Raw genomic sequence first — 25,328 nt, 5'->3', positions numbered from 1 at the left:
AATCTAGCTCAATGGTTTCCTTTAGGTTTATAGAGTTGGAGTCAATAAAGGTGGAAAAATTATTCAGATCGAATGTCATATGTGACAATATGGTGCCAGCTGGGTAACAAGAGGATAGCAGGTCTGCTGTATTTCTGGTTTTTGGGTCACTTTAGGAACAGGTCCCTTCAAATGCAGTTTAAAATTGCCCATCTGACAGTGTCTGCCCGTTGTTCTGCCTGCTAGGTCTATTATTTACAAAGGATAGACAACAATGACTACCTGATAATTCACGTTCTCACTTCAAGGAAGATTTTTTTTTTACATTAGTGTCAGGGCTAAAAAGAATGGAAGGTGAACAAACGGTCTCTGTTCACCCTCTGTTCCTGATTGACCTTAATGCATTATAAATCTATTATAATAGCGGGGAAAAAGACGCTGACTGCTTCACTATTTTTTCTGCTATTTTAGAATGGAAGGAGGAATGGAACCTGCTGAACACAGCTTACTCTTAACCCCTTAATGACCGCCGTATCGGCTTTTTACGGCGGTCATTAAGGATACTTCTTCTGACGCGTACGCCTTTCTACAGGATTTTGGGACACCGGGTCTCGCTGGTGCCGGTGTCGGGCTGTGATATCACAGCCCAGACCGGCACTAACACCCGGAATCGGAAAAACTCAAGTATGACCGCGGCGTGCAAGTGTGTCCCACGTGGATCGCCCCCCCCCCCTCCCCCCCGGTGAGCTTACCGGGGGATCCGATTCCTCCTGCCTCAGCCCCGGGTTCCCACGAGTGACCCGGGGCTGTCGGCTCCTCTCTGTGCCGGGTTCCGCCTCCTGACAGGACCCAGCTGTGTGTAACTGAGCATGTTTAGCTACTTACACTATACACTGCAATACAAGTGTATTGCAGTGTAAAGGCTTGAATAAGCGATCGGATGATCGCTTATTCAAGCCAAGAAGTAGAAAATGTAAAAAAAAGTTAAAAAAAAATTAAATCTTTTTATAATATATAATATCTTTTTATAATATATATGCCTCCTGACGAAGCATCAGCGAAACGCGCGCCAGGGTGTAGTTCATTGGCCTCCTGGGGACCCCCATTATACCTGTCACCATGCTTACGGGTAAGGACTCTATTTGATTCTGTGCATACTGGGAGCCGGAAGGTACCTCCGGCCCCTATCGTACATAGGAACCAACTAAGGAGATATTTCTCTATCCATATTCCCGTCTGCATCATTTATTACTACTTATCAGACATTTTGTCTTTATATTACTATTTATTTATAGGTTTTGGGGTGTCTGCAGGGGCTTTGGGGTTTTCGTGGTTGCCCCATTTTCCATCAGGGGCCACTTGTCTCCCCTCATTTTCTTTCCCTATTATGTGATAGAATTTTTTCTTGTATATTGTGCATTATTTTCATAATAAAATACATTATTAATTTTATTCTTGATGATATTTTGTGGCTCTCCTTTTGGGTCATTGATTGTATTTCTGTTGAGAGCTATAGTGATATTCTATGAGGCTCCTTTTCTTCTATTGGTTTTTCTTTTTATAATACAGGCGGTCCCCTACTTAAGGACACCCGACTTACAGACAACCCATAGTTACAGACAGACCCCTCTGCCCACTGTGACCTCTGGTGAAGCTCTCTGGATGCTTTAAAATAGTCCCAGACTGCAATAATCAGCTTAAAATTGTCTGCAATGAAGCTTTATTGATAATTCTTGGTCCTATTACAGCAAAAAAATTTGAAACTCCAATTGTCACTGGGGCAAAAAAAAAAATTGTCGGGAACTACAATGATAAAATATACAGTTTCGACTTACATACAAATTCAACTTAAGAACAAACCTACAGTCCCTATCTTGTATGTAACCCGGGGACTGCCTGTATATTTAAATAAATAAATAAAATAAAAGTCCCATAATCTCCCCAGTAACACATAAAATGCAAATAAAGTAAATAAAACACAAAAACACATACATATTTGGTATCACCGCGTCCGTATTAATCTGTACAATAAATCTAAATCAATATTGAACCCGCTCGGTGAACTACGTAAAAAGAAAACTCGAAAAACTTACCATAATATACAATTTTCCATCAAACACCATCACAAAAAATGTTCTAAAAAGTGATCAAAAAAAGTTACGTTCCCTAATATGATACGACTGAAAAGAATAACTGTTTTCTCAAAAAATAAGTCCTCAACCAGATCTGACAACAGAAAAATACAGAAGTTATGGCCCTGAAAAGTTGTCAATAGTAAAAACAATGCGATTTTCTCCAATATTGGTTTTGCTCAGGAAAATTGAAAAAATAAGAAAAACTATATAAATGAGGTATCACCGCAATCGTAGTGAACCAGAGAATAAAGATAAAATATTATTTCTATGTTACGGTGAGCAGGGGAAAAAAAATGCTAACAATTTAAAATAAAAATTGATGATTTTGTTTGTGTCCCCCTTGAAATAGTTAATAAAATCTCATGAATAAGCTTTAGACTCCCAAAATAAATTATCTATACATTGTATCTCATCCCGTACATAATAAGCCTCATATGTTTGCATAAAAAAAAATTATAGGTCGTACAATGTGACAATACAAATCTGTTGTGAATGGCGCCTCCATTCATTCTATACTCGGCCGTGTGCCCGTACAGCAGTTTACCACCACATATGGGGTATCAGTAAACTCGGGAGGAATTGGGCATCAAGCGTTGCAGTGCGTTTCATCATTTAATTTATTCTGAAAATGTCAGTTTTGGCCTAAATGAATGTATTTTCCAAAAAAAATTCTATAGTTTCTAAATCGCAGGTCCATATTTTTTAACCCATGTGAAACACTTAAAGGGTTAATAGACTTAATAGAAGTTGTTTTACATATGTTGAGGGGTGAACTTTCTATAGTGGGGTAATTTATGGGGTTTTACTATTATTTAGGCCTCTCAAAGTCACTTGAAAGCTGAGTTGTCCCTCAAAATGTGAGTTTTGGCAATTTTCATGAAAATAAGAAAAATCGCACCTAAAGTTCTGCGCCTCATAACATCCTAGAAAAATGACCGGAAGCATAAAATATCATCCCAACATAAAGCAGATATTCTGTAAATGTTAATTATCAAACTTTTTGGGTAGTTTTACATCTTGTCTGGAAACCAGAACATTTCAAACTTGGAAAATGAAGAATTTTTACAAACTTTTGCCAAATTTTCACTTTTTTTCAGAACGAAAAGCAAAACTTATCACTTAAATTTTATAACTAACATGAAGTGCAATGTGTCACGAGAAAACATTCTCAAAATCACTCGGATATGTTAAAGCGTTCCGAAGTTATAACCAATTATCGTGAGACATGTCAGATTTGAAAAATCGAGTCTGGTCATTGAGCTGAAAACTAGTGTCGGTGATAAGGGGTTAAAGCAACTTAAAAATTTTATTCGGAACTTTAAAAAATATTTTAGAAAAGTTAAAGTACAGACGGTTCCTAACTTAAGAGGACCCGACTTACAGACAGTCCCTAATTACAAGCTACAATCATCAGCTGAAAGAGTTATCAGTGGTGTCTGCAATTAAGATTTAGTGTTAATCCAGGTTCCTATGACAACCCAAAAGTTTTTAAATCCAATTGTCAGAGAGACCAAAAACATTTTGGCTGGGGTTACAATTATAAAATATACAGTTCCGACTTACATACAAATTCAACTTAAGAACAAACCTACAGAACTACATAATCTTGTACATAACCCGGGGCCGTTACCCACTTAAGGGCACCCGACTTCTAAACAACCCATAGTTACAGACGGACCCTTCTGCCCCCTCTGGTGAAGCTCTCTGGATGTTACTTTACTTCCAGGCTGCAATACTCAGCTGTAAGGTGTCTGTAATGAGGTTTTATTGATAATACTTGGTCTCATTACCGCAAAAAATTTTGAAAATCCAATTGTCAATGGAACAAAAAAATTTTGGGCTGTGGTTAGATTCATAAAATAAACAGTTCCGACTTGCATACAAATTCAACTTAAGTACACTTTTAAGGAACCTATCTTGTACATAACCCGGGCACTGGTTACACCCTAGAGTGTGTACAGGAATAACTATGATCATCACCTGATTTAAATCCTGCTTTATACAGCACATTTTCTCTATGCAGGCTTTAGGTGTGTGATTTTCAGATCATCCATGTTGCTGCGTGGAGACATAGCTGCTGCGACGCACTGCACCCCTTATGCCTCTATAAAGTGCTATGCATTCTGACTAGGGATTCTAGCGATTCTAAATTTGTTTCGAATTTCAGGAAGACTTTCTGAATCCAAAGTTTACAGTGATTCGTGGGAACGAATTTGGTTTTGCATTATCAAAATAGCCACAAGCACAACGTGTTACATGGGGCAGAGAACTCTGGGAAGAAGAAAGGAACATGGCGGTAATGTCCCTCACTGTATGGCGGTATTCTTCACTGTATGGGGGTAGTGTCCCTCAATGTATAGAGGTAGTGTTCCTCACTGTATGGGGGTAGTGTTCCTCACTGTATGGGGGTAGTGTCCCTCACTGTATGGGGTTAGTGTCCCTCACTGTATGGGGGTAGTGTCCCGCACTGTATGGGGGTAGTGTCCCTCAATGTATGGAGGTAGTGTTCCTCACTGTATGGGGGTAGTGTCCCTCACTGTATGGGGGTAGTGTCCCGCACTGTATGGGGGTAGTGTCCCTCAATGTATGGAGGTAGTGTTCCTCACTGTATGGGGGTAGTGTCCCGCACTGTATGGGGGTAGTGTCCCTCAATGTATGGAGGTAGTGTTCCTCACTGTATGGCGGTAGTATTCCTCACTGTATGGGGGTAGTGTCCCTCACTGTATGGGGGTAGTGTCCCTCAATGTATGGAGGTAGTGTTCCTCACTGTATAGGGGTAGTGTTCCTCACTGTATGGGGGTAGTGTTCCTCACTGTATGGGGGTAGTGTTCCTCACTGTATGGGGGTAGGGTTCCTCACTGTATGAGGGTAGTGTTCCTCACTGTATGGGGGTAGTGTTCCTCACTGTATGGCGGTAGTGTTCCTCACTGTATGGTGGTAGTATTCCTCACTGTATGGGGGTAGTGTTCCTCACTATATGGGGGAAGTGTTCCTCACTGTATGGCGGTAGTGTTCCTTACTGTATGGTGGTAGTGTTCCTCACTGTATGGGGGTAGTGTACCTCACTGTATGGAGGTAGTGTACCTCACTGTATGGTGGTAGTGTACCTCACTGTATGGTGGTAGTGTTCCTCACTGTATGGGGGTAGTGTTCCTCACTGTATGGGGGTAGTGTTCCTCACTGTATGGGGGTAGTTTACCTCACTGTATGGGGGTAGTGTTCCTCACTGTATGGCGGTAGTGTTCCTCACTGTATGGGGGTAGTGTTCCTTACTGTATGGAGGTAGTGTTCCTCACTGTATGGGGGTAGTGTTCCTCACTGTATAAGGTAGTGTTCCTTACTGTATGGAGGTAGTGTTCCTCACTGTATGGAGATAGTGTTCCTCACTGTATGGGGGTAGTGTTCCTCACTGTATGGGGGTAGTGTTCCTCACTGTATGGCGGTAGTGTTCCTCACTGTATGGCGGTAGTATTCCTCACTGTATGGAGGTAGTGTTCCTCACTGTATGGGGGTAGTGTACCTCACTGTATGGGGGTAGTGTACCTCACTGTATGGGGGTAGTGTTCCTCACTGTATGGAGGTAGTGTTTCTCACTGTATGGCGGTAGTGTTCCTCATTGTATGGGGGTAGTGTTCCTCACTGTATGGGGGTAGTGTTCCTCACTGTATGGCGGTAGTGTTCCTCACTGTATGGGGGTAGTGTTCCTCATTGTATGGGGGTAGTGTTCCTCACTGTATGGGGGTAGTGTTCCTCACTGTATGGCGGTAGTGTTCCTCACTGTATGGGGGTAGTGTTCCTCATTGTATGGCGGTAGTGTTCCTCACTGTATGGGGGTAGTGTTCCTCACTGTATGGCGGTAGTGTTCCTCACTGTATGGGGGTAGTGTTCCTCATTGTATGGGGGTAGTGTTCCTCACTGTATGGCGGTAGTGTTCCTCACTGTATGGCGGTAGTGTTCCTCACTGTATGGGGGTAGTGTTCCTCACTGTATGGAGGTAGTGTTCCTCACTGTATGGGGGTAGTGTTCCTCACTGTATGTTGGTAGTGTTCCTCATTGTATGGGGGTAGTGTTCCTCACTGTATGGAGGTAGTGTTCCTCACTGTATGGGGGTAGTGTTCCTCACTGTATGGGGGTAGTTTACCTCACTGTATGGGGGTAGTGTTCCTCACTGTATGGCGGTAGTGTTCCTCACTGTATGGGGGTAGTGTTCCTTACTGTATGGAGGTAGTGTTCCTCACTGTATGGGGGTAGTGTTCCTCACTGTATAAGGTAGTGTTCCTTACTGTATGGAGGTAGTGTTCCTCACTGTATGGGGGTAGTGTTCCTCACTGTATGGGGGTAGTGTTCCTCACTGTATGGCGGTAGTGTTCCTCACTGTATGGCGGTAGTATTCCTCACTGTATGGAGGTAGTGTTCCTCACTGTATGGGGGTAGTGTACCTCACTGTATGGGGGTAGTGTACCTCACTGTATGGGGGTAGTGTTCCTCACTGTATGGAGGTAGTGTTTCTCACTGTATGGCGGTAGTGTTCCTCATTGTATGGGGGTAGTGTTCCTCACTGTATGGGGGTAGTGTTCCTCACTGTATGGCGGTAGTGTTCCTCACTGTATGGGGGTAGTGTTCCTCATTGTATGGGGGTAGTGTTCCTCACTGTATGGGGGTAGTGTTCCTCACTGTATGGCGGTAGTGTTCCTCACTGTATGGGGGTAGTGTTCCTCATTGTATGGCGGTAGTGTTCCTCACTGTATGGGGGTAGTGTTCCTCACTGTATGGCGGTAGTGTTCCTCACTGTATGGGGGTAGTGTTCCTCATTGTATGGGGGTAGTGTTCCTCACTGTATGGCGGTAGTGTTCCTCACTGTATGGCGGTAGTGTTCCTCACTGTATGGGGGTAGTGTTCCTCACTGTATGGAGGTAGTGTTCCTCACTGTATGGGGGTAGTGTTCCTCACTGTATGTTGGTAGTGTTCCTCATTGTATGGGGGTAGTGTTCCTCACTGTATGGAGGTAGTGTTCCTCACTGTATGGGGGTAGTGTTCCTCACTGTATGGGGGTAGTGTTCCTCACTGTATGGCGGTAGTGTTCCTCACTGTATGGCGGTAGTGTTCCTCACTGTATGGGGGTAGTGTTCCTCATTGTATGGGGGTAGTGTTCCTCACTGTATGGAGGTAGTGTTCCTCACTGTATGGGGGTAGTGTTCCTCACTGTATGGGGGTAGTGTTCCTCACTGTATGGCGGTAGTGTTCCTCACTGTATGGCGGTAGTGTTCCTCACTGTATGGGGGTAGTGTTCCTCACTGTATGGAGGTAGTGTTCCTCACTGTATGGGGGTAGTGTTCCTCACTGTATGTTGGTAGTGTTCCTCACTGTATGTGGGTAGTGTTCCTCACTGTATGACGGTAATGTTCCTCACTGTATGGCGGTAGTGTTCCTCACTGTATGGGGGTAGTGTTCCTCACTGTATGGGGGTAGTGTTCCTCACTGTATGGGGGTAGTGTTCCTCACTGTATGCAGGTAGTGTTCCTCACTGTATGGAGGTAGTGTTCCTCACTGTATGGGGGTAGTGTTCCTCACTGTATGGCAGTAGTGTTCCTCACTGTATGGCGGTAGTATTCCTCACTGTGTGGCGGTAGTGTTCCTCACTGTATGGGGGAAGTGTTCCTCACTGTATGGGGGTAGTGTTCCTCACTGTATGGGGTACTGTTCCTTACTGTATGGAGGTAGTGTTCCTCACTGTATGGCAGTAGTGTTCCTCAGTGTGTGGCGGTAGTATTCCTCACTGTGTGGCGGTAGTGTTCCTCACTGTATGGGGGTAGTGTACCTCACTGTATGGGGCTAGTGTTCCTCACTGTATGGGGGTAGTGTTCCTCACTGTATGGGGTAGTGTTCCTCACTGTATGAGGGTAGTGTTCCTCACTGTATAGGGGTAGTGTACCTCACTGTATGGGGGTAGTGTTCCTCACTGTAGGGAGGTAGTGTTTCTCACTGTATGGAGGTAGTGTTCCTCACTGTATGGCGGTAGTGTTCCTCACTGTATGACGGTAGTGTTCCTCACTGTGTGGCGGTAGTGTTCCTCACTGTATGGGGGTAGTGTACCTCACTGTGTGGCGGTAGTGTTCCTCACTGTATGGCGGTAGTGTTCCTCACTGTATGACGGTAGTATTCCTCACTGTGTGGCGGTAGTGTTCCTCACTGTATGGGGGTAGTGTACCTCACGGTATGGGGGTAGTGTACCTCACTGTATGGGGGTAGTGTTCCTCACTGTATGGAGGTAGTGTTCCTCACTGTATGGGGGTAGTATTCCTCACTGTATGGGGGTAGTGTTCCTCACTGTATGGAGGTAGTGTTCCTCACTGTATGGCGGTAGTATTCCTCACTGTATGGGGGTAGCGTTCCTCACTGTATGGGGGTAGTGTTCCTCACTGTATGGTGGTAGTGTTCCTCACTGTATGGTGGTAGTGTTCCTCACTGTATGGAGGTAGTGTTCCTCACTGTATGGAGGTAGTGTTCCTCACTGTATGGCAGTAGTATTCCTCACTGTGTGGCGGTAGTGTTCCTCACTGTATGGGGGTATTGTCCCTCACTGTATGGGGGTAGTGTTCCTCACTGTATGAGGGTAGTGTTCCTCACTGTATGGCGGTAGTATTCCTCACTGTATGGGGGTAGTTTACCTCACTGTATGGCGGTAGTATTCCTCACTGTATGGGGGTAGTGTTCCTCACTGTATGGGGGTAGTGTTCCTCACTGTATGGCGGTAGTGTTCCTCACTATATGGGGGTAGTGTTCCTCACTGTATGGTGGTAGTGTTCCTCACTGTATGGTGGTAGTGTTCCTCACTGTATGGAGGTAGTGTTCCTCACTGTATGGCAGTAGTATTCCTCACTGTGAGGCGGTAGTGTTCCTCACTGTGAGGCGGTAGTGTTCCTCACTGTATGGCAGTAGTATTCCTCACTGTATGGCGGTAGGGATACCAAATTTGTATAGGTTTTATAATGTTTTCATACATTTACAAACATTAAAACCTCTTGTAAAAAAAAATGTTTTTTTATTTATTTATTCCCAATGAATATCAACCATAATTGATTTTAAAGAGAACTGTGTAATGCACCATTTTTCCTTTGGGGGCACTGCTGGTAAATTCTACGTTCTGCCAACTTTACTCACAAGTTATATCAGATCTCAGAAGTTGCATCGCCTGTGATCATTTTATTGTTGGTAATTTCTTAACAACCCATGTTCAAAATAAAAAATAAAATGGTTTTAGATTATTAGTGTATTCCTATCCATATTTTATGATTTTTTTAAACTCAGAAATTAGGGAATGAGAGATAACGCAGACATGACTACTGTGGCATTGTCTTTGAACTACTTTCTACTGTCTTTATTCGTCTGCAGGCAATACATTTTTTTTCACATGATCACGTGTTTGTCGGGACCAATGAGCGAAAAAAAAATATAAAACCGAGTTACTAATAAGGATTGTAAGCTTTTATACATTCACACATCACAACTAAGCGCAAACTGCAAAACTGGGCTTGTCTGCCCTCCATTACATAAATCAAGGCTATCTTTTCTTTTCCTTTGATGGGATGGAACAATTAGAGTAAAATATTGTATTCAAGCTCCAGCTTTCACTTTCTAAGCGATAACGAACGCCTTAAGATCTGGACATACTAAAATCCTCTTTCCGTCCAACACCGAAGAACCTCATAAAAGTAAGATTATTTTGTTTTATATTTTTTTTATTGTTTTCTGTCATTTATGTAAAAAAAATTTTAAAACTTTCAACCTAGAACTAAGACATTTGTGGCATTTCGAAATTTAGATTTCTTGCAAACAAAGACGAATCAGGTGAACGGTCAATTCTAGAAAGTGTTAGGATCAGCCCTGGTTCTTTGTTTTTACATTCAGGATACTAATGAAAACTCTCCACATCCTCCACATTGGTTGGGGAGAGGCACAAGGAGAGGAATAACTTTACTGGGTTGTGAAGGGAAACTATTGCAAATGTTTACAGACTCCAATTTCCGCTACATAATATGTAAAAAAAATTATATATAAATATATTTTTTAAAGTGCTTCCAGAACCATTAATTTCTATTTTTTTAAAATGCGAACAAGATGTTAAAATGCTTCCATGTATTTTTTAAAAAATTTGTTGACCAGGATAAGAACATAGAGATTTCTGCCGTATAAGGGCAAAACAAACATAACAAATGTTATCATTGAGCTTTTTTTTCATAAACAGCATTAAAAGCAAAATACCATACGTAATAACATAATCAATCACCTACAGATTCACAAAATATGGAACAGTTTACAAAAAATTGCTGGATACTATATAAAAAAAATATCCAAAAAATGTGAGTTTGAGTTTCATTAAATATCAAAGATCACAAACTCACTAATGCTAAAAGTTTAGTTTAGTGTCTGGGCACATCTCTCCTAGTACTGTAGACTCATAGACATCGATGAGTTCATTGTATGATCTAGTAATGAATAAAAGGTAAAAACATGGAAAGATGTTCCTTGCTTTAGTTAGTTAATGGCAGGAAGTGACAAGGGGGACGTGACTTCTCATAAGCATAACTGGAATTCACAGTTATTGAAATTTTGCTGACGTGCAGCGTCGTCCTCATGAATTTTCAGCTATGATTTGAACTCCATGGGGAAGTGTCTGGGGGAAAACCAATCAGAGATCAGCTTTCATTTTATAAACTGCTGTGGAAAAACTAAAGCTGAGCTCTGATTGGTTGTCATGGGCAATTAACTTCTCATGAATCTCCCCCATGGTCTCTGAGTGTTGGCTTGTACCACTCAAAATTTCCAGGACAGAAAACTAGGTGATTAACCCTTCATACTTCTACAACAAAAATGACTAATAAAAAAGTGCCTATACTTATAAGTACGTATAAGTAATGTAAGTAACTTCTGAAATCTATGGATTTAAACTCATGTGGGTACATATTGGGGCTTATTTTACTAAGGTACCGCGGCCGCATTTCCGACGTTTTTGGCGATCGCGTCGCACACGATCAGATTGCGGCGCCAGCTTTCATGCAACACAAATCGGGGGGGGCGGGCCGACGGACGATCTGATGGATTCGGACTACGGGCAGGATCTAACAAGTCAAATTGTGTCGCAAGACATGCACTCACATACACCGGGAAGAAGAAGGTGAACTCCGCAGGGAAGTGACACATGCAGGATCTCGTGCGCATGATCTTGTTGAATTGCAGAAGACTTCCTCCTCGTCGGACAACTCACCTCAGGGATTGCACAAGGACCAGGTAAGTAAATGTGCCCCAGTGTATTCCATGCATGATGTAATTTGCTTGATTCAAGGATAGAAACATGCAAGTCTATTCATTGGTTCATTGGTTTGGAACTTTTTCGGGCCATGAATCAAATTTCAATATTTTCTGATTTGCTTTGGACAAATCTTTCAAACTGGTAGCTAGCATGTACTGTCAATTAACCCCTGCATGCACTGCGACAGATATATCCGCCGGAGAGCTATGAAGGGTGTATGAAGAGGGCTCACGGGCTCAGTCGGTGCTTGCAAAACACCCAATTTGAGCAATATTCGTTCTGTCCGGTTCGATTCCTGACCAAATCTTTCGAAAAATTGACACTTCCACGGATCAAATCCTGGATGTTTCGCTCATCTCTATTCAAGAAAAATATGACCATTAATTTTGGCCATACAGAGCTGCAGACAGTGTAAGGAAGGGCTCTGGAGATCTGTGTCATCCTCCATTTGTTTGTGTTGTTGGTAACAGCAGGACTGTTAAATATGCATTTATATTTCAGGATTATAGCTTGACTTTCAGTTCTGAAATACAAAGCGGCAGACAGTGTGGAGGATTTGTCAAACATGTGCCAGCGCTTGATGTTAACCCTGCCCACTTTGTTCTGTAGTAGGCTTCTAGTTGAATACTACAGCAATCAGTCAGAGCAGAGAGGGGGAGGGGCACAGGAGAACTCAAGCTACAATCATTAAATAGAAACCTGTTTTTTACAGTCTGATGATACTAACAACAAATATAAAGATATGATTACACTGTTCTCCAAGGCAAATACATCACACTTTTTGGAGCTTTGTATGGTAAAAATCAGGGGCGTAATTTGAGGGGGTGCAGAAGTTGCAATCGCAACCGGGCTCAAGAGGTTTAGGGGGCCCTTAGCACTGGGGCCCATCAGCTTCTAATTACGCCACTGGTAAAAACGGTGGATATATTACCTTTTCAGTAAAAGTCCCAGGACTATTTGGGACCGTTGGCTTACTGCTCAAAATACCCCTTGCTAAATTTTATAGTAACCAGTCTTATCTCTGGTCCACCCTGAACTTAACAGATCACCAGGTAAGTACACCATGGCATCACTGTGCAGATCATAAGGTGCTGGGAGGTTTTCTTTAATGCATTCATATAAGGTTATTTGAGTTCCTGGTCCATTAAGACCTGAAGGTGGTTTAGTGAATTTAATAACATGACAGGTTCCTATCAATTCTAAATATTACATCAGAATAAATTTCAAACAAAAAAAAAGAAAAAGATGAGAGGATGAGATATTGTAAAAAAAAAAAGAAAATCGAATTTTTTTTTCCAGTTAATTTCTTTTTTGTACCACATCAACTGTCCTTCAAAAGCCTTTTATGAATGTGCCCTATAGTATGTACAGATGAAGCTAAGAATGTAGTGGTGGATGGAGGACGGATCTTCTCATACATACATCTATTGTACGCGCTGTAAGGCAGTGAGCGGATGCCAACTCAAGAAATTCCACCATTTCATCTTATTTTGGGTTCATACAAACCAATGTATCTGAACAATTTAACAATTACTACTTCTCCGCAAGTGGGAATTGTCTAACAGCTGCGATTCCTTTCAATCCTATAATCCAGATATGAAGTGTGGCATTTCCTTGGTTTTTCTACAATAAGTTATTATAGAAATCATAAGTTATTAGCAGAAAGATATGTCAAGGCGTCCAACTTTCAAGGTGATATCAACAAATGTAATTTTTACGATCGTCGCATTAGGTCGTCAGCCCTTCCCCTTCTGTACATACTCCTACACAGCTTGATTGTATAAACTTATTTTCTTGTTAGTGGTTCGCCATATATAATAAACCCTGATATTTCTGGATAATTATTTTATTCTGTATGTCATAGAAGTAGGTATATTGCCTCACCACATGTGAGGCAGGAAGAAGAAGGCCCAGAGGGTGTCCTCAGGAGCGGAAATGTATTTTTGGAATTTTTCGCCAGCTTCAGTATATTGCATGGAATATTAAATACTTTTGCTAGGAAATACACAAAATACACAAAATATAAGAAATTGTAAGTCCTTATATGTCTTGTTTTTTGGAAAAAATTTTTAAAAAAGTGTTTTTGGGGGGGATAGACACTCAAACCGGAAAAAAGGTTAGTTAAGGTTAAATGTGCCTTTAATGTGGCCATGTTCAAGCTTAGGGCAGAAGGATCTGTATATACAGCCCTGTAAATATGTTGCACACAATAAATTAACATAAGTATAGCAAAGATAACAGCATAAACCTCCTGTCTGTAGTTTTGTAGTTTGGGCCAAGAGGGAGTGAGAATTTTTGTAGTCAGACATCAGGATCATTGCAAAAGCAGCCCTCTGGTTTTAAACTAATTTCAGGTTAAGCCATGACCCTACTGTAATATATTACTTAAACTATGTTTTCTTATTTTACACTAATTTCAACATTTAAAAATGCATCAGAATTTTTTTTTTTAAAAATGTACCCTAAAATATGTAACAAATAGACAGCAGAGCGGGGAAGTCTGGATATGGCCCACTCAGTTTTGCTGCCGATTTATTAGGTTTTCTGTTCCCATCCCCTCCCGAGACACATATATGAAGCCGCCGAATCTATCAGATAAACCAAAACACACTAACTAAACATATCTTTGAAAACTGCTATTATGCAGTGGTACAACTATCCCTATATTGTTCCTTTCCATAACTGTAAAGTTCCACAGTCCATTTGTAAACTAGACGCCATCTATGTATGTTCATATTTTTCTAGCTCAGCCACACTTCAAGAAGTAGGACAGAGTATAACCATTTCCTTGCAAAGGTTCGGAATTGAAATCACACAGTGGAACTCACTTGCCCATGTGTGTTTTTATCAAATTATGAACAGTGAATAAGATCTGTATATTTCCCATCCACTATGCTGCTAATGCAATTAGCTATGGGTCGCTGCTGTCTGTCCCTGGCTTAAGGGGAACCTGTCATCAGGAAGGTAATTCCTACATGATGACAGATTCTAATTGCCTCTGGCATGTTGATTTAAAAAATGAACAATTGCGGAGAAGATTACTCAAACACCCTTCCCCGGGACTCACTACACACTCCTGGCAGGGAGCCAGGTAATCTTAAAGAAATTATTTAAAAGATGTGAAATTATTCAGATGCAGCATTTTTTAAATCAACAGACCAGAGGCTATTGGAACCTATTACCACATAAAAATGACCTTATTGACAGGTTCCCTATAAAAGGACCAGCAAAAAATTCAGGAAATGGCTATTTAGTCAGCATAACTTATCTGGTGGTTTACTAAAAATAAATTCCAGAAAGCCCCTTTAAGATATAAAAGAAGTACGTAATCTGTGTTTCTATACTGATGTAGCAGACTATAAATCTGTTGAAATATAGGAATGCACAGAGAATGTGCCAATAACCAGTGATGTACCAGTATGAAAAGAACGAAATTCTGCTAATTGCTGAGGGTTAGTGAGTACCAAAGCTACAAGAGAAAATACATTACTCCATTACAGAAGAAGGACAATAAAAGATGGAGGAATGTAGGCTCGTATTGTATGACCCATTGACTTTGCTACTCTGCTCATAGAATTGCACATATATCGCAGGCGACAGTGATGAATTACTCTACCAATTTATAACCAGTTATCTAGCGGACAAAATAGAAATCCATGTACTCATAGAAACACATACAGGAGGGGTCCCCTGTGCTGGTTCATCTCCCATTGACCGAGTGCATCTTCTGTCTCTGAAGGACATGTCCTGCCCTGCACTACAGACTAGCCACTGATATAGATGAACACTATGTAATGCTGAACATCTACAGGGGCGGGGGGGATTATGGATGGATTATGAACACTGTCAACCAATTTTGTAGAAAAAAAAAGAGGGCTTTATTTTTAAGAGACTTTTCTAATGTGCAGAAAACTTACCATGAGCGCCCTAATCCTGTATAATATTCAAAACAATATCTAATGTATAAAAATGAGTATATGTATGTGTGTATGTGTGTATGTCCGATAAAGGAATCTGCACCGATGCATTCACAATCACGAAATTTTGCACAGGCACCACCCGCAACTCGGAGAGACTGTCTTAGACTATGTTTTGAATTTTCATCCCCACACTTTCCAAAATACACTTAGTAACCTAATGATAAACTTCAGGAGCTATCGCCTGTTGGCTGTTGTGGCAGTTAGGCCGGATAGCAACCAATCACAGCTGAAGCTTTTATTTAGCTGCAGGTCATAAATACGAGCCTTGAGCTCATTCATAATATAAGAATGCAATTTATTTGCAAATAAATTGATGATTTTGATGCTTATCCAACATAGTGTAGAAGCATTAGATCATCTCTGATACTCCAGTCACATCCAGAGATGCAGTCTTATCTTTGCCATATGTTTAGCCAAGGGGTGCAAGTAGGAGAGGCACATACGTTTATAAATGTGTGTAAAAGTGTATAAATATGTAAGAATACAGATCTGAATATTTTGTGAGGGAGTAGGGGCCCCCCTAGAATACAGAATACAAGGCAGAGGCTGAAGGTTTAGGGGGCCAGTTACGGCCCATTAAAGTTGAAGTAGTCACATGAAACAGAATGAGAATTGTAGCACAGAATCAGAGTTGAACAACATAACTAATGTATCAGACCACAGCTGAACATACACATTTTTAAGGATCTAGCAAATTAGGGACCTTGCCCCTTACTCACCCTCTTCTATCATCAATTTCCCTATCATCTGTCTATCTACTATAAAATACTTCTACAATCCCATATTACATATTGTCTTCCCATACTACTGTGTGTAACTACAAAGTGTTATTATTGTGCAGGGTAAAGGAGCCTCTTACTGACTGTGACTGGTCATAAAATAGTTTTAATTTGGGGCCTCACTTTGAGTTTTGTCCAGGCCCCCACTTTGTATGAAACCGGCAACTCATAGTGGGACAAGTCTTATAGCCAGGAGTGAATAAGTCAAAGCACATTTGGCATGGGGGCACTGGCTTATTAATTCAACATGGCCCAAGCCCACCTAAGTATTTAGGATCTAAAGTAAGCGAAGACCAGAGGAGCAGGAGGGGACATGTGACCCTGAGGACCCAGCAGTGCCCCTGCGGTTGTACCTACCAGACATGGAAATACAGTGGCGTACATGAAGCATTGACAGACAAAACGAGGTGTTATGTGATTTAAAGTTTTTTAAAGTAATTATTTCACAGCTCTGTATTCAGGCCAAGTTATGTCTTTGACAGGTCTTCTTGTTACTATCTTCTTGGGGATCTTTAAGGGTACCTCAAGGTTGATAAACAATACAGCCTTGGAGGATGTTTCTGCTGCTAAATGAAATGTTCTTGTTGAGAGACTGAATAGATTTTTTTTTCTTATTCTTTTCTTTTGTTTTGTTTTTTTTAACTCCTTAAAGCTGCAGTCCTTTTAAATTCTCCAGTGAAATGCTCAATGTACATAATGCTGCATTATCATGGTACAGGCAGTCCCCGGGGTTACATACAAGATGTAAGTTTGTTCTTAAGTTGAATTTGGATGTAAGTCAGAACTGTATTCTTTATTATGGTAACCCCCAGTCAAAAAATTTTTGGTCTCTGTGACAATTGTATTTTAAAAATGTTGGATTGTCAGACCCATTTGGTAACTGTTACAGCTGTAGCCTAGGGCTAAAGTACAGTAAATTACCAAAATCCAGAGGTCCGTTTGTAAGTAGGGGTCGCCTGTAAATCGGTGTTCTTAAGTAGGGGACCGCCTGTACTTAAAAAACAGATGCAATAATGTTGGCTGGAGCTTTTGCATATGTTATTATCTACTCTTTACACCAAAGTTATGCACCTGGTAGTAAGACATGCTGGTTTCTTTGATTTCTTATATACATACATATATAATATATATTTCTATAGCAATTACATGTTTATTGTAAAAGAATAATCCCCTCATGAAAAGATCAGAAACAAAGGATCATAAGCACATAGGGGGCTTTTATCATTGCTTCAATTTAACAATTAAGCCAACTCTGCGCTATGTGGGCATGGAGGGGGCATGAAGGCACATGGCACATTCTTAAGCCCTGCAAACAATCGGGCCGTGCAGCCCTCCGACAGATATATCAAGAGGTCTACATGAGCGCTAGCTCCCTCCATAGTTTCTGGCACACACAGTCTTAATTTGGATACTTTTTTCTTTTTTTTTTAACATCTTTTAATTGGACCAAATCTAAGCTCATTTAGATCGGAAAAAAATTTTTTGCAATTGGCTTATCTTGGCCCATGTTCCTGCTCCGAGAGTGGTTCACTGTAACACACAAGCCCCTTGGCACCTGTCATCAGGGAATATGGGGCTAATATGGTGCTGCAGACCTGCCCTGAATTGTTGGGCAGTTGCTTTTATTGTTTCATAAGTTTTTATTGGAGTTTATAAAACAAACAGTAAGATAGATCAACAAAAGAGGTACAGACATAGGGGAAGATTTATCTTTTTTTGTGTGTGTGTGTTTTTACGACTTTTCTGTCACGTAGCAGCAGAACAATGATGTAGTTGTGATCCAAGACAATAAATGTGATGTCCAGAAGATTCAAGACACTTTGGCGCACAATTCCATTCTGCTCGTGCCTTATTTGCGACTTTTGTGAGACATATTAGAGACTTTTTAAATGTATGAATTTCAGCCAAGTACGCCTTATTTTTTAAACTGTCTCAAAAAAAAGTCTCCAAATTGCTCCTTCACAGAGGAAACACGTGATAAATCAACTTTCTTCTTTCTTTGGTTTTAAAATATAGGTTAAAAAAACCTCCCTGTGTGTTAGGCTATCTACACATGTTTTGGATTGTCATACGCAAAATCTGCATCCAATACACGCGGTTTTTATGCAGATTTCCTGCTTGCGTTTTTTACATTGATGCAGATTTGATGCAGATTTTCACTCTCCCATGGACTTCAATGTAAAAAAATTCATGCAAAAATCTGCGAGAAAGCACAAGAAAATAAGACAATAATTTTTTTATTTTTCGCATTGAACAACCGTTTCTCTAAAGAAAAAACATCTTCTAGATGACTTTTTCCAAATCACATTCACTTTAATTCTACTGTATTATGCGGTAGATTTTCTGCACCAAAACCTGCACTTAAAATCCACATGGAAGCCCCCAAGGTGTGCAGATGAATTGTCAAGGTGTGCAATTCTGATGAATTGTCAAAAATTCTAAAAAGCCTTTGTTCAGAATTTTTTAAAAAATGTTTTATTTTGTAACTTTATGTTTATTTTTCATATAAACATTTTGTCAACAGCATAGAGGTGCTCTTTATGTTTTTAATATATTTTTTTTTTAGTTGATGCTTTTAAAAAGAAAAAAATGATGATAGCTTATCAATACAAACTAACTATCATAACATGGAGTCATAAACCCCTCCCCCACGCCTGAAGAAATATGTCACTGAGCAGGAGGGAGGTCCCCAGTGATTTTAGTCTCCATATATGGGCAGTGACCTCACTAGGAAACCACCAAATACATTGCCAACAACCAATCACTATCCTCTACTGTGTTTAACTCCTCCCACTGCATTCAGGGGGAGGATCTAGCAGCAGCTATCGTATAGATCTCTATAAGTAAACAATCATGCGTCAGTGACATATATCGTAAGGACATGTTGTTAAGTCACACAAGTTTTTCTTATAATGTATGTGAAAAAGGAGAGGGGACTGTAGCCGCACAATGTACAGGAGGCACAGTGATAGGGCATTTCTATATCCAAAGTTGATCTATAAAGAGGTAAGAAATGGTAATATTACAATGTAAACATAAAATTATATTGCATTTTTTATTTTTATATTTAAAAAAATAAATCCACCCCATAAAAATTACTATTAGTCTGAAGAATGTTCCTAAATGTTAAATGATTAGTATGTTGCCAGCAGAATGTTGTCAGCTGAAGACGATTTATAGAATTTTTCTCACAGAGAATTTTGACAAAAAGGTTGCGAAAATGTGAAAAAGTCTCAAAAACAAACTGCGAGAACACATCTATCTAAATTTTGAAATTTGACAAGTATGGTGAAAAATAGACACATTTTAGGCGCAAAAAAACATAATTATAATTGTAGTCTACTGTACGGTGTATATGTAATGGAACTGTGTACCATTGTCTTGCTGCACAGGAGATGCTCTGCTGTGTATATGAAAAGATTACATACCATGGGGGGAGAGTCCTGCCTTGAAAGTGGAGTTCATAACCAACAGAAAGGGCCTGTAGGTAAACCGGACCGGCCCAGAACAGCACAGGAGGCCCGGAAGAAATTAGAGTGAGTTAAAACGAACACTATGGGGCAGATTTATCAAGTGTCTGAAAATCAGAATATTTCTAGTCGCCCATGGCAACCAATTGCAGCTCAGCTTTCATTTTACCAGTGCTCATGAATATTTCAAAGGGGAGCTGTGATTGGTTGCCATGGGCAACTAGAAATATTCTGACTTTCAGACAGCTTGATAAATCTGCCCCTATGTATCTCAATAAGATACAAAGAAAAAAACATATCAAACTTAAAAAGGGAACATGTCGGTAGAAATTGCCCAAAAAAAACACTATCAGTATGTTGCCAAGCAGCTGAACACCTTCCAGATTTTGTTAATTTCATGCTCTAGTGTCTTGAAATCGACACAATTGAGAAAAACAACTCTGAAACAGGATGTAAACTAGTTGTATAAAGTCAAGGAGGCAGAGATTTTAACACTGAAGTCAAGCTCTCTCTTTCTCACAAAGTCCCCGTCACTATAAATGATGATCCAGCATCCAGAGACATCACTAACCAGATCTCCTGAGGTCTGAGCATGATGTCAATTACAGAGGAGGAGGCGTTCAGAGCTCCCCACCTTTACTTCAGTGTTTAAACTCTCCGCCTCCCTGACTTAATACACTCAAGATACATCTCACTTCAAAGTTGATTTTCTGGATGAGGGCACCACACTGGACCATAAGAGAAAGAAAAACTTGAAGGTGTTACAATGTTTGACGATATAGTTGTAGTGCTATATTAGGCCAATTGCTGATGACAGGTTCCCTTTAATATAGTAATCTGCACAGGTTTGTGGTTGGCAGCATGGTATTTAGTCTTGTACTATCGCGCCTTCAGGTGGCCTGGTACTTATATCACTTAGCTTCAGTGATCCACACTCAGGGCAGGTTTATGCAATTTTTTATCATGGAGTCTCACTTTATTTTTCAGTCATTACAATAAATGATGTTATACGTTTAGTGCCAATTTGTGTACAGAAACTTTTCTGGTTGTCTACCTGCCCGGCACTATATGGCATATTGGTCTAATTATTTATCAAACTGCCAGTCACACAAGGGGGAGTGGGAGAGTCTGTGGACTCCATGGACCACCACGGGGGATGATAGCATGGGTGCGACTAGGCCCGCGGGGGAAGAAGCCATGGTAGGGAAGCAGGAAACTGCACCTCGGATAGGCAGGACCTCGGGATGGCAGGACTGCCACAGGAACACAGGACCGCCACAGGAACACCACAGGAACACGGGAATGCCACAGGAACTCGGAGGAACACAGGAGAATAGACACATGGAGGAAACCTGGGAACACTGGAACACTAGGAAACACAGAAGGGCTTTCACTTCAGTAGAAGGACTAGAAGATCGGGCAGAAAGTGAAAGGAGGTGCCGGATTATAATTGGCGTCGGATTAGCCAGCGCCAATTAAAGGGGTGCTGGCCCTTTAAATCACACAGTATCACCGCGTGCGCGCCCTTGAGAGCGGGGACACACGCGGGCCTAGTCCTGTACGGGTGCAGGAACCAGGACAAGGAAGACCGGGACCAGAGCTAGACCAGGAGCGGGAAGAGGCGAGTGCAGGTCCAGAGCTGGGGAGTCGCGTGGCAGCAGAACAATGATGTAGTTGTGATCCAAGACAATAAATGTGACGTCCAGAAGATTCAAGACACTTTGGCGCACAATTCCATTCAAATGATGTCTCTCTCAGAATTTAAAAAAAAAAAAAAAAAACAGGCTCCAAAGGAAAAATTGGAGTGGGATCAGGAGCATTGGGGGCATTAAATGAGGTATGAGAAAATGCAAAGAGTAGATCCTGCAGTCATAAGGGGAGCGGGTAAAAAAGAAAAAACAGGAGCTAAACACAAATGATGAAAAAAAAGTTGCGTTTTGACAAAACTTAATGGAAGTGTGAACAAAGTCTTATTAGTCGTGCTCTAGCTTACCATTCATTCAGACAGTAATGAGCCAGAATAGCACTAACTAGTTATGGAAGAACAGCAATACCAAATATGGTAAACGCCTCCTCTGTCTAAGTACTTAGATGCGTCTGTGGCTATGGACCAGTTATCAAAATTGCATCAATCAAAACTAAAACAAATGAGCACTTACAAAGCTACACTAACATATAGTAAAGCTTCAGGTTTCAGAATTCAGAACTTTTAAAGTTCAACTCTGATATTTTTTTTTCCACCTACAAATCAACATCTCTTTGGATATAGAATAACTTTGCCTATTATCTTTATTACCAATGTGCACCAGTATCTTTGCTATCCCCCTCAGTTTAGTATGTCCCTGCAGTAGCTGTCTTCCCTGGATGTGCTGAAAAATAGTGAAGGACAAAAAACTTCATTGGTCCATATCAGTCCCTATATCCCAATCTGGGATTCTGAAAACCTTTCTCTGTCTCTCTCTATCTGCACCTTAAGTCTCATACACTCATCCTACATCCTCTACTTTTGTCTGACACTGTACACAGAAGGGAAGCTTTTAAACTTTAGTGCTCACACAACACAGATTATACACTAAATCTAACAGACTAACTGCTGATTTCTACTACTTAATTGATGCTCAATGCTCCTTCTTGTGATGAAAGCTGCCTGGCTTGTCACTATACACTCACCGGCCACTTTACTAGGTACACCTGTCCAACTGCTCGTTAACACTTAATTTCTAATCAGCCAATCACATGGCGGCAACTCAGTGCATTTAGGCATGTAGACATGGTCAAGACAATCTCCTGCAGCTCAAGCCGAGCATCAGTATGGGGAAGAAAGGTGATTTGAGGCCTTTGAACGTGGCATGGTTGTTGGTGCCAGAAGGGCTGGTCTGAGTATTTCAGAAACTGCTGATCTACTGGGATTTTCACGAACAACCATCTCTAGGGTTTACAGAGAATGGTTCGAAAAAGAAAAAACATCCAGTGAGCGGCAGTTCTGTGTGCGGAAATGCCTTGTTGATACCAGAGGTCAGAGGAGAATGGGCAGACTGGTTCGAGCTGATAGAAAGGCAACAGTGACTCAAATCGCCACCCGTTACAACCAAGGTAGGCAGAAGAGCATCTCTGAACGCACAGTACGTCGAACTTTGAGGCAGATGGGCTACAGCAGCAGAAGACCACACCGGGTGCCACTTCTTTCAGCTAAGAACAGGAAACTGAGGCTACAATTTGCACAAGCTCATCGAAATTGGACAGTAGAAGATTGGAAAAACGTTGCCTGGTCTGATGAGTCTCGATTTCTGCTGCAACATTCGGATGGTAGGGTCAGAATTTGGCGTCAACAACATGAAAGCATGGATCCATCCTGCCTTGTATCAACGGTTCAGGCTGGTGGTGGTGTCATGGTGTGGGGAATATTTTCTTGGCACTCTTTGGGCCCCTTGGTACAAATTGAGCATCGTTGCAACGCCACAGCCTACCTGAGTATTGTTGCTGACCATGTCCATCCCTTTATGACCACAATGTACCCAACATCTGATGGCTACTTTCAGCAGGATAATGCGCCATGTCATAAAGCTGGAATCATCTCAGACTGGTTTCTTGAACATGACAATGAGTTCACTGTACTCAAATGGCCTCCACAGTCACCAGATCTCAATCCAATAGAGCATCTTTGGGATGTGGTTGAACGGGAGATTCACATCATGGATGTGCAGCCGACAAATCTGCAGCAACTGTGTGATGCCATCATGTCAATATGGACCAAAATCTCTGAGGAATGCTTCCAGCACCTTGTTGAATCTATGCCACGAAGAATTGAGGCAGTTCTGAAGGCAAAAGGGGGTCCAACCCGTTACTAGCAAGGTGTACCTCATAAGGTGGCCGGTGAGTGTATACACCCTGTATTTACACTATGCAGTATTCATTGGATTGACTTGTAGGTCAACTGTAGTAAACTGCGTTTACCGTTAAATTACTTAATGAAAGAACACAAGACATCATGGGATCTGTGGGCAGTCCGAATTTGGCTAAGCATCAGGGCAAAGAAAGAGATAGGTTAGTCTCCACCCACTTCACTGTTTTTGAAGATGGAATCTCATATGAAGATTTGGTAAAACCCATTAGTTCCACTAAGTTTTTAATAGTTTTTAAGAGGTATAAGAACAAAACCTTAATAACTCATTAATAACTTTTTAAGAGGTATAAGAACAAAACCTTAATAACTCAAAGAACAAAAGAGAAAACCATAAAAATAAACAAAATCGCAAAACTGCAGTTTTTTAATGAATTGCAATGTATTTGACATTTTTTCTATATTTCCATTGCAAGGAATATTATATGGTGTCACTAGGAACTTTATTTTGACCTGTAGAAAACAAGTCATCACACATTTTATTGAAAAACACTTATAAGCTGAAAGGCAGATAAATCTGTGCACTGGAAACGAAAATCTATGCTAGGTATAAGCCGACATAGATCTTGCAATAAATTATGGTTAATAAATTACAGTTCAGGTTCATGCACACAAACTTAATAGGGACTAAAAGCCATCCCCACTATTTGTGGACGAATATCAGTCTCCATTGACGCCTAAGGCGCCCGGTCTTGGTTCAGTGAGCACACGATACTTTTAATATGTAACACAGTTTTAGACTTTTTTAGAAGCCTTGCCTGTACTGTGGTATGAACATAAAAAATATATATGTATATATATACACCATATATACTCGATTATAAGCCAACCCAAGTATAAGCCGAGGCCCCTTATTTTACCACAAAAACCTGGAAAACCTATTGACTCGAGTATAAGCCGAGGGTTGGAAATGCATTGGTCACAGCCTCCCCATTATATAGAAGGCAGAAGAAACGCATGCCGCACCAGATGAAAAATAAAACGTGGTTCTTTAATTTCAATTCTTCCAATAAAAACAGTAGTAGCATTGTACAAATCAAATGAAGCTGAAGTTTTGCATCCTGGTTGACACAAGACTAGTACCAATAAAAAATGTAAGGCAGTATAGCCTACGCGTTTCGGACGCGTTACACGTCCTTACTCATGGCTGGTTTTTGTAATACTGAGACATGGATATATATGCTCTCACTAACCACCCGCGCCTACACCCATTTCCGTGTGTGCGGGAGGAAAGGAGGAGTCATAATCTTAAAACTATATAATAAAACCTAAAGCAAACTGCCAATAACACCTTACGTGTGAACATATTCCAACGAATAAAGATACAAACATGAACGGAGCATCCCTGTTTCTCGGAGTTAATGTATGGTACATACCCCGACCGTGTCCACGGTCTCCCGGAAGTGTACGTCTCCAACCGGAAGTTTCCCGCACCGTTGCCATGTCAACCGATGGCATCGTCGCGGCGGAGAGAGCTCCGAACATTGCATCATGGGAAAAGTATAGGAGAACGGAATGTGGACAGCACAAAAATAGGTAGGTATGAGTTTATACAATAATTAGGTAGTGTAGATGTCCGTATGTAAAGGGAATCATCCCCCTAGGTGGACCCGCATCCTGCAATAAGCAAGATCATCAATAGTGATACATGAGTTCCCTCCTGTAGTTCATGCCCATCGGATAGCTGGTATTTAAAACCAGCGTCCAATAGGCTTCGCGGTCCACTAATATCCTATGTCTATCCCCCCCCCCCCCGTTTCGGGAGATGAACTTG

At 41.1% G+C, this 25,328-nt stretch overlaps 1 protein-coding gene and 1 long non-coding RNA gene across 2 annotated transcripts in view; one reads left to right on the top strand and one right to left on the bottom strand.

Moving 5' to 3' along the window:
* LOC140076727 (uncharacterized) overlaps positions 1 to 25,328 on the bottom strand; it is a 187,559-nt gene that overhangs the window by 119,616 nt on the left and 42,615 nt on the right. The gene's annotated exons all lie outside the window — the stretch shown is intronic.
* NR5A1 (nuclear receptor subfamily 5 group A member 1) overlaps positions 9,610 to 25,328 on the top strand; it is a 130,854-nt gene continuing 115,135 nt past the window's right edge. Inside the window, exon 1 of the mRNA XM_072123384.1 lies at positions 9,610 to 9,826. The gene's annotated coding sequence lies outside the window, so the exon portion shown is untranslated. The remainder of the gene's footprint in view (positions 9,827 to 25,328) is intronic.

The sequence above is a fragment of the Engystomops pustulosus genome, chromosome 9 (assembly GCF_040894005.1).
Source record: "Engystomops pustulosus chromosome 9, aEngPut4.maternal, whole genome shotgun sequence".
NCBI classification, from domain to species: Eukaryota; Metazoa; Chordata; class Amphibia; order Anura; family Leptodactylidae; genus Engystomops; species Engystomops pustulosus.
This window is presented reverse-complemented; position numbering and strand designations above follow the sequence as displayed.